This window comes from Ochlerotatus camptorhynchus, unplaced genomic scaffold (genome assembly GCF_037179485.1).
Source record: "Ochlerotatus camptorhynchus isolate MF236.1 unplaced genomic scaffold, CSIRO-AGI_Acam_v1.1 ptg000330l, whole genome shotgun sequence".
Lineage (NCBI taxonomy): Eukaryota > Metazoa > Arthropoda > Insecta > Diptera > Culicidae > Ochlerotatus > Ochlerotatus camptorhynchus.
In genome coordinates, this window is record NW_027040818.1 from 6,432,282 (window position 1) to 6,446,183 (window position 13,902).

The following is a 13,902-nucleotide window of genomic DNA, read 5'->3' on the forward strand; positions in this document are numbered from 1 at the left end:
AGTCTAAAGCCGGCTGTTTGATCCGGATATGGTGTGTGCCATAAAATGAAAAGATTCGTCTAGCACCGCTTATTAGGCTAAGTTGTAGAATTTTAGGGAATCACCCAAATTCGCATCCTATTCTGAACATGTTTTGCCCGGATAAATTAGCATTTTGTTAGCAGGTTCTAACGGAGATATGTTTGAATACGTTAAGCGGTTGGGGTGTAACGCTGGCTTGGGTCTTATGTATGCATGTTAAATGGTTTAAGGTGTAAGGGATCGTCGTTATTTTTTTAAAACTCAAATGCAGTTTTTTCGTTCAAAACCAAAATTACGTTCATGAAAATGTTTCCATTGCATTCTACTTGCCTACAGGAACACAGTGAACACATGTGCACTGACAGAATTTTGGTTTTAAGCGAAAAAACTGCTTTTAAATTTTAAAAAATTAATGACGGCCCCTTTTCCCTTAAGGTACTATTTATTACCATTCCTAATACACAAAACACAACTCAGGATATTTCCTAGCATCTTCTTTGCCTTTAAGATTATTTTTTCACGTTTATTGCCACCCTTGTATTGGGATTTGAACAGACATTTTCAATTAACCACTTCATTCGAGCAGTTAAAATGAAGTTTACTACCACTCAAACTTTTAAATAAAGCATTATTTTGAGATGTTTTCTTCTAGAACCACGAGAAAAGTAGCCATCATTTGTGCGTTTCATAAAAAAAAAGAAATAAGTTGGTCCAGTTTTGTGGAATCGCTGGTAGAAAGTCACGCCAAAACTGCTTGACAAAGTGGTCAATATCTTTAAATTTTGTCAAACCTCTTAAAGTGATTCCTTGGTGTCCATAAATGGCTGATATGCCCTATCAGTTCAAGATTTCTAGAGCACAAATCTTGGGCATTGTTGCGACATCGCTGATAAAATTGTAACTCTCTGAAACGTGGAGTTCCAGTTTGATTGTTGTATGATTTGTGAGCGCTGATATTTTTGGTCTAGAAATTTCGAGGAGATAATGAACTCAAATGGAAGATTGGTGCAGTTGAGAAACATAGGCGCTCGATTTCATTTAGCGTCCTTCTTACGTATTTTCCGCATGGTCCTTTTGTATAAACCGGGACACTTGCGGCATAAATTGGTCATACTCTCCAGGCTGCAAAATGTATGGCGAAAACATATTACCGCTTAATCCGTAAAGTACCAGGACGACATTTTTTTTCAAAATGCTCTTGCTTAGCAATGTTACAACTGATTTTCATAAACCTGAACTTTAATTGTAGTGGAATAGTGGGGGTTATTCCGAGAGTCGAAGTGACTTTTGTCACTAGTGAAGTGACTCTCTGTGCAAATCAAATGGAGAGTCACATCACCACGACGTGACTTTTCTCACTTCACTAGTGACAAAAGTCACTAAGACTCTCGGAATAACCCCCAGTGTATTTAATTGTTGACGTCCATTGACGCAAATGGACGTAAGAATTCCATAAGATTCACTTATGTATTTTAGCCACAAGAAATCAGTATGAATTTCACTCATTGCCTTATGAAAAATAATGTTGACTAAAAAATTATAAAACGGAGCAGACTGGAACCGAACCATGGATGTTGAGCTTACGAGCCCTGTGTGTTGATCACTCGTTTTCGCTTGGAAAAATTAAATGGTTATAGGGATATTAGAGCTACCTCTTGTTAGACGAAAATCATCACGGTTATGAAATAGGTGTAAGTTACGTTAAGTTTATTTGCCTCAGTGTAGGCTACGCCCCCGCTTTTGAGTGATGCAAATATGTCTGTGTTTTTTTCGGTTCTTTCCACAAGTATGACCAAATGCTATTTGTTGTCTAGCGAATTGGTTATCTGGTGCATTGAATAGTATCAGATAGATGAAATACGGAAAGTATGAATGATTTTAAATGTTTCTACAATGTCTGGCCACGTTATAATCGATTCCGGGAGTTATGGAACCCGGATCTATAAAACATAATAATATTTCTGGAATTCGCATCATGCATCGGTTCCGGGGTTCGGTAATTCGGTTCCCTGGATTCCAAGATAGGGTTAGTGATAACATTATTAAGTTCAAAGTAGCCAGGGCATGTCAAATCATGTCAAACTGACAATGGGGTCTCTGAAATCAGTTTTATGGTATATCCGATGACATCTGGCCACATTAACATCCGTAACAGCTCTATAGGCCATCGTAATTTTCGAGGCAAATGAATCTTGCTGCATGTCAAATCATATCAGTATAATAAGTGAGGTCAATGAAGACTATTTGAGGTAATTCCTTTGACATTAGTCCACATTGGCATCGGTTCCGGGGCTATGGAATACGGTAAGGTAGACTATAATTATATTGAAAAAAAAAACACATCATACGGCACTTAAAATCATAATAAGATCATAAAAAAGATCGAAATCTATCCAGGAGTCCCAGAATCTGGTTCTATAGACCATCGTAATGTTCGAGGCAAAATAATCATGTTGCATGTCAAATAATGTCAAACTAACATGGTAAGATTATTGAAATCAGTTTATAGTGTATCTGATGACATAGGGCCATACTGGCATCGGTTCCTTGGGTCGCAGAATCTGTTCCTTTGGGCTATAAAAAAATAGTTCAAAACTCTTCCGCAAAGATGTCACCACAATCTAACTTCTTTCTCTGACGTTTTGGAGACTTGATGTCTTGGGCAAAGTTGTTTACCTTAAAAAAATAAACAATTCTTTCCAAGACTTAAAATGTCCACAGCCTACTGGTTCCGAGTTGTATTAAGTTAATGAAAAAAAATGTCGAAAATATGTTTTTTTTTTTACTTCTGTTTCGTTTTTTTTTGCTGGCAACCATAATGTTATATTTTTATCTAGGAGAAATGACGGCTTCGGCATGACAGACTATTTTCGACAACCCAAATTGAAACACTATTTTCACTTGATTTTCTTACGAAAACATTTCGCTGAATGCATGCAAACGATTTTTTATGCTTTCAGCTTCAATTTGACTATATTTTTACCACTGAGAAAAAGCAATCTAGCAGGGTTTTCTTGAAATGAAACACACGCACTACAAATTGTAGCTGATTTCGAGTTGCCGATAATAGAACAGCAGATTTACATGCAGTTCAAATGGAACGGTTGCCGAAGAAAAACTGGTTGCCGACAATACTCGTTCTCACTAGAGAAGATTGGAGCTTTGTAAAAGCGTTTCAAAACAGTTTTTGACAATTCATTCGACTGAAATTGTTAGAGCAGCTGGCAGCAAAAGATTGTAAACAAACCAATATTGCATATGTGTGCGTTCCATAGAGAAAAAGGCTATAGAAAGAAGGTCGCTGCTTAGGTTGCCGAGAATACGTAAATTCCCCTATGCAAATGCATAAAATAAAAAAAAATGTGAAGAAACATACTGGGTTAAGCTTCAAATTTTAAAGATATTGTTGAAAAACCGGTTAAAAACAACAGTTTTTAAACTTTAATACCTCCAAAATCGCAACCTAACATTTTCAGCAAAAATTAAGCAATACTCGATAAACAAAATATCGAAACTTGAGAGAGGTATTTTGGTGTTATTGAGATTTCATCATTTTAGTGGAGCATGTATTTTTTTTTTCTATAACTTTTTTAAATGTATTGAAATGGCGTTTTGAAGACTTGACGACTTAAACAAGTTGTTTATCTTGATAAAATACACAACTCTTCTGAAGAAGTCAAAACTCCGCAGCCTACTGTTTTCGAGTTGTATAGAATTACAGAAAAAAAAAGTGAACATAAGTGTTGTGACTTTAAATATATTGTTTAAATGCACCATCAGAGAAAGAAGTTAGATTGTGGCGCCATCTTTACGAAAGAGTTTTGAACTAATTGATTATGTCAATAGATGGTCCTTATTATGATTAGAAACTTTACCGAAGTTTTGGTAGTTATTAATTTTGCTGTAATTGGGCTGCATAAAATTAGCCGAAGTTTTGCGTGTGAGGGGGAGTGGTCATAAAATAGATGCGAAATTTGAAGTGTTAACGAATTGAACCTTATTGTTGGGAATGCATCCATTTACGCCGTATACGTTAAAAGCAATTAATAAAGAGATAAATTACGATTACACGACAAATGATGTCGATCCAAAGTTGAGATTAGTTCACTCATGTTCTTGAAAACGTATTTAATTCATAGACAGGAATTTTTTTTCTAAAATGAGCAACATCTCGATGTACATATGAAATTAGTACACGGAAAAAAGTTTTCAAGTAGTTTCCATTGGGAATGTACATAATATTTTTCAATTAACAAAACCAATGATATCTATCTGAATTTCACATAACATTCATGTGATCACATGAGTTCAATATGATAAATCACTTAAATTTTTTTTTTTGAAACATAAGGTTCATGTTATTTTGTGGTGCAATTCCCAATTATGATATCACATGAAAGTTATGTGAAATTCTAATGAATATTTTCCACTGGATTTATCCTTTGATTGTATACTTCTAGAATGAGTAAATTTTTCGTGGATTTTTGTCATATTCGAAAATAAATATTGAGCTCGGAAGATTTTACTCAGTCTACAAGGAAATTACGTTTGGTAGAGTTTGAGTAATTTAAACATAAATTTAAGTAAATCTTATATGCCATGTAGTGTGGAAATCCGTTAGTTACTTAGTACTGGTCCTTTTGCATGCCAGCAGCGGGGAAGAGTGTACCCCATTAGGCATAAATACGTTAGGCATACGGACGTTAGGCATACGGACGTTAGGCATACGGACGTTAGGCATAAAGTCATTAGGCATAATGGACATTAGGCATAATGGACATTAGGCATAAAATACGTTAGACATAATGGACGTTAGGCATAAAATACCTTGCTCCTGTGCAACTCTAGAAACCTGTTTCGAGCATGTTAAACAATGCTTAAATTAGGCTAAGCGTTGAATAAAAAATGATACAAGTTAAACACACATAGTTTATTTGATAAGCACAGTTTGGAATCCATTATTTATCATATCATAAGTGACGTAGCTACATATTTACTTATATCCAAGATTAGTAGCGATAGCGGTTAAGTAATCAGGCAATGAAAACTCAGCATAGTTTTTAACTATATCTTGAAATCAATCGCATCTAGAAATAAAAAAATCACACATTTGTTGTAATATATTCTTACACACATATTACAATTGTCAAAGAAGAAAAGGTTTTTCTCAAAGAACAGCTCATGAAATGAAGAATGGTGAATTCTGTGGTTTTTTATTCAATAACAAAAAAACATACCTGCTGCTTCCAGGATTTCCTGCCATACTTTTCGATACAACGATTCTGTTTTTGTTGTCATCAGAATGAAAATTAGCGGAACCGTCTGCTGATGTGAGGGAGCGATAGTTTCATGAACAGTGACGAGTTGCCGAAACAAACAAGGAACTGTGGCAAATGTACCATCTGTAACCCAATACTTTGCCTGTCCAAGACGTCGCAAGTTTTCATGAGTTTCAAAAATTAAGGCTCTTTCATTATTGTCACCGAAGTCAGCGATCAATAGACGGTCCCCATTATCATCCTTCTGGAATTCATCGGGTAGATTATGCCTAACGTCCATTATGCCTATCGTCGTACATTATGCCCAACGACCGTATGCCTAACGTCGTATACCCAGCGGGGAACAAGCACATCTTAGTGAGAGATTCAACTTTCTTCCACCTAAATAGGGAGAAATCGACAATCAAAAGAACAATTTATAAGCTTATTAATACGATTCTAAACACTTCGTGCTCAAAAAGTGTTGATGAATCAGGATCAGAGTTGCTGAAACAATTCAAATAGGATGGAATATCAAAATAAAGATCATCGAGAAATGGAGAGTACTGTACAAAGAAGCCAAGTACGATGAATTGGCGCTAAACACTAACACTGTTGTAACGATTTTACAAATACAGTTTTAAAATAAGATATTACATCGCATATAAGCAACATATACATTACATTTTGCAAAATAATTACACACCTGGAGGAGAAAAAACTAACTTAAAATTGGCTCCAATCATGTTAGGTAGTCCGAATAACCGAAGTAACAATCATGTACCCACATTTCAAACTGTACATTGGACATTTTTTGACCAATGATTATCTTAAATAAATGAAAGTAAATTTGGATGGGTGTTTTAGCATCAAATACAATGATAGAAGAGCAATAGTTATAGCAAACTGCCAAGCAAACGGTAAGAATCAAACATACATTTATGAGTAAAAGTTAACCCATCTTCAATCGAAGTGAAGCTACTAATTAAGGAGTAATTTATTGTACCCATTAAGTAGTAACTGCCCCAAGCAACACGGCTTGTCATAAAGAAGTTGAAAATACTTTTACTAACGCAAAGAATCACTAATACTTTAATATACATCATTTAATACATTTATACAACCTAAAAAGCGCAAGACGCGGAGCTTATACTACTAAATACTGGTCTTATAACATGTTTTGGAAACATCATTAAAACCAGCGACAAAAAAAAACAATAAAAAAAATCTTCAGCATGTGATTCGATCACTGGTCCTTGGCGTGGTAGACTTGTTTCTACCTAACTAGACCAACACTGCTTGATGAAAGGTTTGTTATCAGTATCTATCATGTTCTTGCCAATGGCATGAAAATTATTTTCTCGTTCAACACGCCTTCGATCCGTCATGAAGACGTTTTGTTAGTAGCAAAGCGTACATCTAATTACCAGAATGTTATTTAAACGTATTTTCAACTCCTTATAAGACAACCTGCACATTTCCAGTTGTATTAATTTATGAGATGTCATAAAAAAGTATTTTCAACTTTCTTTATAACAAACCTCCGAATACCTCATAAGAAACTGTCAATCACTGCATGAAGAGACAGTCCGGCTCAATGGCACCGTCAATGTTTACGTCAATCTGGATTGATTTTGTATACGACAAGTTTTATAAGGGTATTAAAACAGTAAGATGCACGTTCAAATAACATTTAAAGATAAAAGCAAAAGAAAACTATTTTGGAAAATGTTGAATCGAAGAAGTATGAAGAAAACATCTTTAAACCTCATATATAACGTAGGATGTTTTCTGCATCTCTTATAATACATTTATACAACAATCCGTTCTAACTCTTTTTCAAAAGATGTTTTATGTGTTACTTGGGATGCTAGCTACTGTTAGCAGAAATTCATTGTTGTTAAAATAATTTACTAATTAATGAGTAACACCACTTTTATTAAAAATGGGTTAACTTTTACTCATAAAAGGGTATTTGACTGTTACCGTGCAAGCGTAGGGTTTGTTTTCGTTTTGTTGTTTATTTTGACTTTAGAATGACAGTTCTTACAGCAAACAAAAAAATTCTCACAGCAGCTGCTAACAAAAAATTTCATCTCTCTAGCACACGCAAATCGCACCAATACGAGCCGGCCTGGGGAGGACTATAACAGTGACAGCTCGTTCGTGGGGTGGATTTGAAAACGACCGAATTTCTAATGCGTGTTTCAAAATGCATCGCACGTTTAATTTTATTAAAGATGTAAAACAGTGTAACCAAATAAATTAAAAAAATTTCCCTTAATTACAAAAGTCTGTAAATATCTGTGAAAAAACTAAAAAATCTGCAAATGTCTGTAAAAAATAAAATGTCTGAGAAAAAAATAAAAGTCTGTAAATTCACAGACATGTTTGTAAATCTGGCATCTATGGTTCGGGGGTTCCGGATTTAGATTTCGGTAATTCCAATAGACATTACACGATAGAGAATAGTTATTTTTTTTTTAGAAATCCCTGTCATGCAGCCAGGGTTGCTTCCACTCACTTGCTATTTCGCTTTCAGAATGTCACAATTTCGCTTTCAGAATGTCACAATCGGCGATTTCATGATTCAGAGTAAGCGCTCGAGATAACATCTAATGATTTTAAAATTCTGAATATCATTTTTTTATAGCAAGTGAGTGGAAGCAAGACTGCAAGCAGCTCTTCAAATCATAATAAAATGTGAATATAAGGCCAAAAAACATCATAATGTATCCAATGACATATGACCATATGTAAAATTCCGTTCATTAGGCGATAATAATATTCGGCTACAAGTTAATTAGCAATACCACGATAATATGAGGTAAATTTATTAGAGATCATTTTTTTGACATTTGGTCATATTGGAACCGGTTCCGGGGATTTCAGAATCTGGCTAGGTGAACTCCAGATTAGGGTAGAATATATAATTATATTCAAGTAAACCATATCATGCAGAGTATGAAATCATATCAAAATGAGCAGATGAAGTCAATGAAGTAAATTTTAAATACATCTGTTGACATATAATCGTATTTACTTCGGATTCAGAAGTCCCGGAATCTGGTTTCCTGATTCCCGAAATACGGTTTGGTAAATCATCGAGGCACCTTTATCATTGGACATGTTGAATCATATTATACTGACAATATATAATCGATTGCATCAGTTTCGTATGTATCCGATGACATACAGCCAAATTGGTCGAATTCTGGGATTCAGCTTGATATAGTTATATTCAAAGCAAAATAATCATGCAGCGAGTCAAATAATTTGCAGGAGGAATACGAAATGGACAAATCAGGCTATTCGTGGTGATTCCTTTAACATATGACCACATCGGTTCCGGATTCCAGAATTAGATTTTGTGAATCTCGGATTACGATTGAATATGTTCTAACTATATTCCACGACCACATTACATAATCTGATTATGCGGTGAAATACTCCAAATTCTACATACTTTTTTAAGAAAATCTACATTTTACATGATATTTGCAACTCTCAAAAGCGGGTGGAGTCTAGTGGTACGTAACCTACGTCAAAAGTTAGATCAACTATTACCCTTCAATTAAAGTCCAGGTGTGTGAAAATCAGTTGTAACATTGATGAGAACGAGCATTTTCAAGAAAAAAATCTCGTCCTGGTACTTTACGGGTTAACATGAAAATTCAGAATTTACCGGTAGGTGGCAGGTATGGATATCAAAATCGGTGTCCACTCTTTTAATGCAAACGTTAATACCAAGTTGCAGCCTATGAGGATGGACTCTACATCATTTACTTTACTCGAATTAGCAAAAACCACGGTCACTCACAGATTGAGCAAAACTTTGTTCGAGTTGAGCAAGTACAGCAACGTCACCAGCCAAATCGAAGTCAGTAGCGGTGATAGAGCACATCCCCGTTTCTAACCAGTGACGACCCGGATAGGGTCGGACAAGGCTTCATTATGCAGGACCAAAGTTAATGTACACGTGCATCCATCCCGCGTGATAAAGACACGCTTTCTTTAAGATCGTAGGTGCCTGGTACATTTCGAGACGAATTATTTCGCGTTTCTTTTTTGTTCCTACGTGCCTCATTCGTGTCATATGTACTGTGTCTCATGAGCTAAGCTCGGCGAGCTCCATGGAGATCGGCAGCGTGCCTACGTCCTGCGTGCATGCTAAAAGTGGCTGGATGGTGATAAAAAAAAAACAGCAGAGAACTGTTGTAGTCCTGTCACATTCTCGTGTTGTTGGTACAACTGATTGATTTCAATCAGTTGGTATTCAGTTTTTGAGGGTTGAGAGATTGTGGTTTTACAGAAGTATTTCAAGCGGAAGATGAGCTGAACGATTACGAACCAATTACCGGCGGGGTTATTTGTTACCGATCCATGCGCATGGAATTTTCATGGTTCAAAATATTGATTTAGCTCCACCAAGTTCAAACGATTTCAAATCAGCTCCTGATCATTCTTACAAATTTTTTTCTCATTAGGATGTGAACTCATACTGCACTTGGTCCTTTGAAGTGCATTTGTGGGAATTGTAAAATTGAAAGTTAGGATAATTAGTTATTAATTGATTAGGAAGATGATGTTCTTCTGATATGGTTCATTTACTACTCAGCAGACAATATTTCAATAATAGGACAAAAAATCGAGGCTATTATGTCATAAGGGCAAGATGCAGCGTTGCCCAGAAAACAGCCGATTAATCCTACCAGCAAGTTATCTACTTGGAAATTAATTAATAACAAATTTTCTTGCATTCAATTAAAAAGTGGTTTTGAACAAAGTTGTAGCTGGGAAATTTTCACGTAAAAGGGGGGGGGGGGCTCTGATGGACAACTTTTCCGTAAATCATTATGGTGCAGGGCTAGAACGATGAGGACAAAAAATACACTTTTCTTATAGTAATTCCCATATCAACTTCAAAGAGCCAATGCAGAATCAGTTCGCCACCAAATTAGCTCAAATTTTGGGATATTGATCAGCCTGATTTGGATCCGATTGATCTTGGTGGATCAAATTCATTGCAGCTGGCAGAGAACCAATAGTTCGGAGGGCCCTTTAAAAACTTCGATGTTGAAATTTTTTTTTATATCTTTATTAAGGAGACTTTCAGCCGATGGCTGGCTCGTCTCCGGATGTTGAAATTGATTCGTGTGACTTCATCCATCAGTATTTTCAGCCTTTCAAGCTGTAGCTGACATCACTAGTTAATTCAAACATGTACCGTAAAACGGGGTAACATTGATCATATTTAATAGTATATTCTAAATATTTTTTGCAGCTATGAATATTTTTCAAATTTCATATTTTTAAAACAAGTACTGAGGATCCAAGAGTTAATTCGTTAGTAATTTGTTTTACGGAAATTAAAGCATTTGCACATTTTTTGTTTGTTTTGTGACCGAACATCAGTATTTTGATTTGGGGTTACTTTGATAATGCTCGATGAATGTAGAAAAAAATGCGTGAAACACAAACATTTTAGTTCTTTAAATATGAAACTTTCAATGAGTATATACTCAGAAAACATCATAGGCAATAAGAATACAACATTGAATTTGTGATGGCTATATCGGAAATACATTTCATCAGTGATGGTTTCAATGCTTTTTCAAACAGGCGAAAAATACGAAAATTGTTTTTTAATATGTTTGTAAAATATGTAGCACATACTATATATAAAATATATACGATATCAAAGAAAATACCTTAAGCTACAATATGGAACCAATATTTCTAATTAAGAAAAAATGCAGCGAGTATATTTAATTTTATACTATCATAGTTACCCGCATTATCAAAGATACCCCGTTTTACGGTACTTCAATTTGAGAACTGTTCAATATATTTAGACAAAAAGCATGGTGTGTTCGTCCCAAGTAGTAGTCAACATATTTGTCACACTCAACGGTCAGTATCTGAATCGATAACCATGTATTCCAAAATGTTTATTTAGTAGGCTCAATATCTTTGAACGCTCTGCGGAGCCGAAGGACTAAACAAATATTACAATGGAGATCTAAATCGATTTCCTATATTTTTTGTGCTTGCAACGCATTGAATCTCGACAGATCCGCAAACCCTTTCTGCCGAGAATGCTGATGGTCGTTTTTGCATGCTTCATCGGCCTCCTGAGGGCACGTCCATTATCACCACCTCTTCATGCAGGACCTCTACCACTTCCTCTGTTGATTTGCTGGTGCTGTCTGACAAGACACCTACAGCCACTACACCAGGGTACGAACTGCTATCCGAGTTGCAAGGAATTTTGTAGTTCTTCAAGAAACTTCGTGGTACTTCAGGGAACTTTTTAAAAGTTCAGGAAACTTTCTTGAAGTGCATATTTTTTTAAAGTTCAGCTAACTTTGTAGAAGCTTACCGAACTTCAGTGAACTTCGTAGAGTTTCATCGAACTGCTTCGGTAACTCTTCTTCTACGTACCTGAAAAAGTTATAAGACAACGACACTTCATACACATCGCAGCTCAATTGACAGTAGCTAATTGACAGTATGGGCTGAATGAGGCTATTCATACTGTCGCTAATGTGATAAGTAACACTTATGCTTCGTTTGACTGTTTTCACTAGAACACTATCCTGATTTTGAAAATTTCTTTGGTATTATTATTATATTTTGTTTTATGCATTAAGACCAACATATGTCAGATGAATCATGAGCTAAATTTAGTGAAATTATTTGAAGTTCTGAGATCATGGAAAAGTTCAGAAAACTTCGTAGAAGTGGGAACTTTATACAAGTTTAGGTATCTTCGTAGAAGTTTATTGTTTAATGGCAGGGAACCTCTTTATTATTCAGAGATCTTTTTTTATAACTTCAGAGCTTTGATGAAATCTCATGGACTTGAAATAGTTCAGAGAATTCCGCACAAATTCAGGAAGATTCGTGCGTCGAACTTTGCGGAAAATCAACGAGAAACGTAGACGTGAAGCAAGCTTTGATGAAGTTTTGTGGACTGCGTAATAATTCGAGGAACTGCGTATAACTTCATAGAAGTACAGGGCATTTTAAAAAAGTTCAGGTAATTTCGTTAAGATAGAAGACTTCAGGGATCTTCGTTTCAGTTTAGGAACTTCATAGCAGTTTGCCAGAGATCTTAAAAATCTCAATGAACTTCCTGAAGATGAAGATTTTGGACCATCGTTTAATTTCAAGGTACTTTGAAATTTGAGTAAATTTTCTAAAACTTAAGGAAATTTTGTAGATGTTCAGGAAACGTTGCCTAAGTAACAGGATATTTCTTCAGATATGCTCCCTAGACAGCCAGGAAGTTTTAAATGATCAGCATTTGCTGATGTTTTTCTGATCTGAATTAGTGAGTTGCTAAAAAAAATTATGACAAGAATGTGCTTAAGTATTTGAATATCATAATTTTTCAAATGTATAGATCAACTTTCAACACGGTATTTTCCAAATTTAAACCATAAACTCTGGCAACATGGTGATTTGATTGGTTGATCTGCTGCAGGTTGTAGCAATGGCTGTACCACTTTCTGGTTTGTTGTAGCGAGATGGTGGCGCTTGGTGTCACTTTGTGGAATTGGTGCCGATACTCAGGCGCTTCCTTCTGACACTGTTGGTATACAAAGGTAAGGTCGCCCATTATCTAACCGAAAAGGTTATTTCTTCTTAGCGATTACGGACATCGACGCGAAAACGATGCCATCGAATCCCGCAGAGCAATGGTCAGCAAAAGCCACCTAGATCTCACCGTGCCAACCAGAAAGCGATTTGAAGGAACGGAACAGAAGGTCGGTAGACTTGGTGATATTAATAATTGGAATGGTAAATATATCACTGCACTGGTCTACACGCTCATCTGAGTTAAAGCCAACGATGCCCGCTCATGTCACTATTTTCTGCAGTTATTTAGCATAGACCGCGCCATCACCCAGTGGGTCACCGCTTCTGTTATAGAGTTTATCTGAATGCTCGATCACATTAAGCACATAAAAAAAATCTGAATATTTTTAAAGTAATGGTAATAAAGTACAAGTGAAAGCGTAAAGGTAATACGCCAAGAAAAAAAAATGTTCTGCAAAAAATTCTTCCACCCATTGAATTATCATAACATTGCTGCATTCGTAGCATTCCGGTATAATCTATTCAAAATACGTAACATCCCATCTAACAATGTATACCAGTTGTGTTGCCGATGAATGGTTAAATTACGTTGACAATGTGTGGACGTCTTGCAACGGTCAAATCCCCGTACTAAACAATACCGATACACTTTTTGTAGAATTTTTGTCAATTCGATATTTTGAAAATAACGTGTCAAAAGATGTTAGTCATGCAGGTGCAGTTAAGTGTTGAACCGGAAAAATAAACAAAGAATATTCTAATTGACCGGCAAATTAATGGCTTTTGCTATAAGAGGATTTCAAGAATTTAAGCACTGCAAATATATGCTACCTTTCCTCTAAAATAGGAATGGTTTTTGCAAACGCAAATGAAATGTCGGTCAAAGCAACCAAGTTTCAACAGCCTGTATTTCGCTTACCTACACCTTCCAGAACTTCGAGTTCCGCAGTTCTAGCATTAATCGTAGCACATGAGATGAGGCACATGAGATCAGCGCGAGCCTCGCGCACGCCAGGAT

At 35.8% G+C, this 13,902-nt stretch overlaps 1 protein-coding gene across 1 annotated transcript in view; it reads left to right on the forward strand.

The window, feature by feature from the left end:
* RecQ4 (RecQ4 helicase) overlaps window positions 1-13,902 on the forward strand; it is a 394,445-nt gene that overhangs the window by 357,369 nt on the left and 23,174 nt on the right. The window lies entirely within an intron of this gene.